Consider the following 5,636-nt stretch of genomic DNA (forward strand, 5'->3'; position numbering starts at 1 on the left):
TTAAGTGCTGTCCGACCTGCGACGGACCCATGGCTGTGCGACATGCCAGAGGTACCTGTAGGGGACAACAGTATAAACATTATCCATGACTGTAGCCACAGTAAGCACTGTGCATGTCACATCATGTACCTGTGTGATAGCATGTGGTATGCACACGTCTGCAAACACAACGTAGCATACTGTAGTATGCAGCTTGTGTGCCCATATACCTGGCATGTGTTGGTACATTACGTGGTGTACTGTGACACCCACACCTACGGCAGATATCATACACATATGCAAGACTGACTTACCAGGCAGCTCAAGGCTCATTGGTTGGGAGACACCCACCTCTACGATGGCAGCTAGTGTTTCTGCATGCTGTTCCCTGGGTGTCCCCAGACTGGCCAGGAGCTCCTCCGTGTGTGAGTGGGGGCTGGGTTGGTGGCCCACCACCTGTTCCACCTTGTTCTCTGGCGATTGCGGCGGCACGCTGTTTTGCGTGCCGTATTAGGTCCGTGCAGTGTCGGCGTATCTGCTGGTAGGTGCAGTTGTTGCCACCCACGTCATTCACCCTCCTGCGCATATCCTGCCACAGATCATCCCGCTGCTGCACTTGCTGTGGAACATGGCTGAATAGCAGGTCATAGTTGTCATGGAGCAACGGTATGATTATGTCATCCTCCTGGCGGCTGAAGGCTGGCAGCCATGAACGAGGCATTATCTGTAAGACATAATGATGGTGACAGGTCACATTTACATTGATGTACTGGCATACCGCTGGACATACATTGCTATGACATGTACGACATCTGCACAGTAATCTCTGCGATGCATCATGACACTGACACAGCTAACGTGTTGCTGTCACACCGTTAGGCAGTGGGTATCATATCATATCTGTGTGTCAACTCATCACACTGTACACACCCCATGTAGATGGTAACCTGCTGTGGACATGTGTACCTGCCTGCACCTGTGTTCATACCAGTCGGCACGTGTCCCGATGTGCGCACAGTTCTACTGTTCACCTGGATGCTGTGTATATGTCGCTAGGCATCACAGACGCAGCCATTATGGACGTCAGCGGTGGCAGTGCACACATACACGTGGACACCTGTACATGCATGTGTTGTGCCATGTACATCTACACAGCACTGAACAGGTGTTGGACAACCTGCCACGGCTCGCCTGTATTGCACATGTGATACACATGGGACAATGTGTAATCATATGACATTAGCAGGGATGGTCATACATAGCATGTGCGCAGGCACGTTGTACACGCCAACACACAGCACCTGTGACACCACAAGGTGCATCAGTGCCACATTACTGCTCTGGACAGTTGATAGTGCAAGTGCCATTTGGCCATCGCACCATGTATGACTGTGATGGCACGTGCAGCCTTGCTGGGCAAGGCTGCATGGTATGTCACATACATGGCACAGGGATGTGTCCCATCTGGGGGATGCTGGTATTGGGAGGGTGGCTGTCCATTCCATATGTCATTGCTATGTGTATATGGACATTACGCATGTCTATCATCATGGTGTGGACAATGGCCTTCTGCAAGGTAGGCAGCATGCTGCTTGGTGGGGGTGTGTATGGTGCATGCTGGTATCGCACATCCATGCATACACATTACCCCTGACAGGTGCTATGTGCTGTGATATTGTTCAACACAGTGCTGTATGTGCCCGCACAATGATATCCCGTGCACATGGATGGTACCCTGGCCTGACATGGGTACCACATATGTCTACATCCAGTGCCTGCTGCCACCGCCATGTCGGCGGGTGGACCACAAAGCACCATCCCACCCACAGGGACAGTGGTGTTGGGCACAGCATAGGTATCCATTTATGGGGACAGGGATGTTCACATAGCGGGGGCACTGATGGTATCATCCATCAGACCATACACATATGACGCACACCTCACACACCCAGCCCATTCAGTATGTTGTTCGCAACACTGACACAGCTATACTGCTAGGCCAGGGACATTCCCAGCCGTACATACACAGATGCATGAACATCTGTCTGTGGCATGGGCTACAATGACGGTGGGGTTCAACACATACCGTGTTTGACTGTGGCTGGTGCAGATGTTCTGTGCACATGTCTACACAGTAACCTTGTTCTACTGTAGCCAGCGGTGATGTGCTGTGCACATGTCAATGCTGCACATTGTGTCGGTGTCTGTCTGTCAACAGACCAGTGGTGGAACACGCAAGGGTATTAGTGATCAGATATGCATGCCGCCCTGTACAGCTGTACTGCTACATCTCAGGTGCTAATGTGTCATGGACATGCACACCTTACCCGGACAGGTGGTAGTGGGTTGCCACCCGTACCCATCACCTCTTGTGGGTTGCTATTATCCAACACCCTATTTGTATTGTATGTTCAGGCTATGCACCTGTGTGGGACATGTGGGCATGCAATGCGCTACTGCGTACCTTTGCACCCATTGCACATGTCACACAGGTACACTGGCAGCCATACACTTCACAGCTTGATGACGGTACGACAGGTGTTGTACACACAACACATATCCTGTGGGACATGGTCGTATGTACAGGCATGTCCGACAGTCACGTACCACTGCTACCCCTATATGATGGATATGCAGTACATGTGGCAGTACAGCAACTGTCACATGTACTGCAATGCCCCCTACCAACATGGAGCGGTACTGCCTGTGGGGGATGTGCGTCTGCATCCATGCTGTGCCCATAGCTGACAGTTGTACATCAATACGTGCAACATACCTCATTTGGTGTTCTAACGGGTGCATGTTCAACATGGCTCCGCATTGTTTGGGTCTGTCACACAGTCATTGTTGTACATGGTTTACATGCCAGCCATGGCTGACTATATGTGATTCAATGTAATTCATTGGGATACCATTATTATACATTAGAACGGCGTATTCCAGCCATCACATAGCCTTCCTAGATGACACTGTTAGCCAGCCAGTAGTAGGTGTTCCGCCATCTGCACATTAGTCACACAGTAAGAGGGTGGCTGATACCCATTCTGGGGACAGGGTGCTGACAGCTGTGGATGGGTGTGATGCTGTCGACAACCATGACTGCACCTGATGGTCACATCTGGATGGGTAACATTCACAACACACACCTACCTTCACGTAGTAACACATCATCTACAACAATGGACATTCCTGCCAGAACAATGTGTGCAGTATGTCTGTATGACCACTGTAGGCACCACTGGTGGCCCCCAGCATGGCAGCCAACAGCACCAGTGTATATCCCGCGGACCCATGGGTTACACCATTTACAACACACCTGTCTCGGATGACCCTGTTGTGGATCACAGTGCAGTGCCACACATCATGTTACACTAGGCATCATGCAATGATATGTTGCGGACGTGTGAACAGCTGTGCAACTCAACATATGCACACATGACACATCACCTGGTACAATATATCTCTCATACAACATGTTATTGTGACCGCCCTGTGATGGCATTACACAGGCTATGTGTACTGGGACATGCAATGGTTCACTGGTGTCATCACCCTCTGGGTGTGTGTCTAGCCAAGTGTACAGTAGGCAGTGGTCTGAACACAGGGACACTGTACATTGACCTACTGTGTCACTGCAACTGTTGCCTATGTTCATACTGTAATTGTACAGGCATGTGGTATCTGACCGACCAGGACTGTCATAGCGACCACACTGCTGTGGCACTCATGACCTGCAGCCATCTGCCTGGGGTGTGGAGCACACATGTACATCTTCACATGCTATACTGCCTCTGTGGCGGTGTCACATAACTGTCTCCGGCAGGGCTGTAACAGGCAGGCATGGCATGGGGTCATGTGGGACAATGCTTGCATCTTCCACTGTGCTGCACACAAGCAGGGCACACACTATTGCACCACTCACATTTCTCTGCAGTGACTGGGACCTGCCTCCATGCTCTGCGCAGCACGCCTGCGAGTACGGATTGTACCTCCCAGGCACATACCTGGACTGCAACACCCACAGGTGAGGGGATCACACATCACACAGTGTTTTGCACACATCCTGGATAGTTGCCTAACACAATGCATCATAGGTGCTCAATGTGCGGATACCCGTGTTTGTGACCGCTAGACACATTGTACACCGCAGGTTACATGCTGTCTGTGTTGTTGTACTGTACATTGGGCCTCAGACAGCTGATACTGCCATGTGCTGACAGCAACCCACACTTCCCTAGAATAGACACCCATGTACCTACACATGCTTGAGGCATGCACTCCGCCCAGCTGGCTGACATTACACAACACATACCATACCTACACTACCCTCAGCATGCACAATACCTCCATGTGTCTGGTGTGTTGCACCTGGGTTATCCCCTTTGGTGAATGAACACATATGCTTCACGGCCCTGCTAGCCACACCCTGGAAACACACCCATCGCAGCATACACGGAACATGTGTACTACAACCAGTACTACTGACGTCTGCTGACAGCAGTTGTTAATGGCATGACACCTCGGCAGATGGACAGTGTACATACATATGCTGACACATACCACAGTGTGCTTCCGTAGCATGTACACAATGGTAGAGACCATGCTATTCCACACAGAGACATGGCGGTACTGACCTGTTCACAGACGCCACGGTGGTGGTCATGTTCCATGCACATATGATGTACGAGCACATGTGCAGGCTGTTGCACGGTGGTGTATATTCACATGTGTGGGGTGCATCACTTGTCAGCCATGGTGGGTCCTCGAGGTCCATCACATGCTCCAAGGCTAGCTACCTAAACATGACTGCCGCACATTGCGGTGTGGGGCTTCAGGCAGTGTGGTGGTATGTCTGTATTGTTTGGCTACATCCACATTCGATGTCACATACAATAGTCACCCAAGCATTGCAGACCGAGATAATGTTGGCAACGTGCCAGGCGATGGTGTACTTACCAACAATACACACTCTCACTCACTACAGGGTCACAATCCATACATGGACATCATAGTGTCCCTGTGGACACATACATGGTACTGACATGCACACGTTATGTCCTGGGACACTGGCCCGATGTCACCTTCCGATGTCCCTGGCTGTTATGTCCCACCAACCTGTTTGGTATATGTCTCCGCACCAGCACGCTATATTCACTGCTAGCCTGTTGTCGGACATTGTGTACCCTGACCGCCACGCAGCGGCATCTCTCGCACTACCCATGGGTGGCACTGCGTTGCACGTGTGGGACTGCAGTCATACACCCATGACTGGACCATTCTGAATGGCACTGGGGCACATCCTCACGACCGTGCTTCCTGCACACATTGATGGCCTCCATGCCTTTCCTGGCACCCTTGTTGAGCTTGTGTGTGCCACAGCATGCCACATACACATGCTGGCCATCTGTCATACCGTTGCATGGGCGGTTGGGGTGGTACAGAGGCCAACACATCAGACATTGTCCTCACATTGCCCTTCAGCAACATTCCACGTTCTGGTATTGGCAACGTACACATCCACCTGCACATCATACCCTGTGTCTCAGGATGTTATGCTATATGACTCGTGGACAGGACACACAGTGGTGCAAGCATATCATAGTACCTACTACATGTCAGGTACATATGGCATTACACAGTCCTCAGTCATGGGGCCC

This window comes from Protopterus annectens, chromosome 2.part1 (genome assembly GCF_019279795.1).
Source record: "Protopterus annectens isolate FY-2018-M chromosome 2.part1, PAN1.0, whole genome shotgun sequence".
NCBI lineage: Eukaryota > Metazoa > Chordata > Ceratodontiformes > Protopteridae > Protopterus > Protopterus annectens.